Below are 494 nucleotides of genomic sequence, written 5' to 3' on the forward strand. Positions count from 1 at the left end.
TTCTATGCAGTCTTGTACAGCTTTTCTGACTTGTCACAGACTACTTAGTAATTTAGAAACTTAGAAGTCATGCTTTCTTGAATGACTGAGAGCCATGAGGCTGAAATTGCAATGTGGGTTTGTAAATTTGCTGGTGGCTTTACTAAGCCAACCTTCACAATTTATTTTTTTAATCAAATACATGACACGTAAAAATAATTTGAACTTATATTTTAAAATATTAGTTTTGCAATTAAGAAAAGGATGTGAAGGGCAAAAAAAAATTCAACTAAGGCATATCATCAAAATGGAGGTCATATAAGACCATGATGCTTGCTCCATTTGAAGGCAAAATGTCAATCATGAAATGTATCTCCTGGATGAATTTTTATGTCATTGAAAGTAGGGGAGAATGAATGAAATCAACCAGCAGATGGAAACTAGATGAAGCTTTGCAAATTCAAGTTCTTTTTGCACAGCTGCAGAGCACTGAGTTGTGCATTTGACCAATGAGA

This window comes from Rattus norvegicus, chromosome 18, assembly GCF_021556685.1.
Source record: "Rattus norvegicus strain SHRSP/BbbUtx chromosome 18, alternate assembly SHRSP_T2T, whole genome shotgun sequence".
Taxonomy (NCBI): Eukaryota; Metazoa; Chordata; class Mammalia; order Rodentia; family Muridae; genus Rattus; species Rattus norvegicus.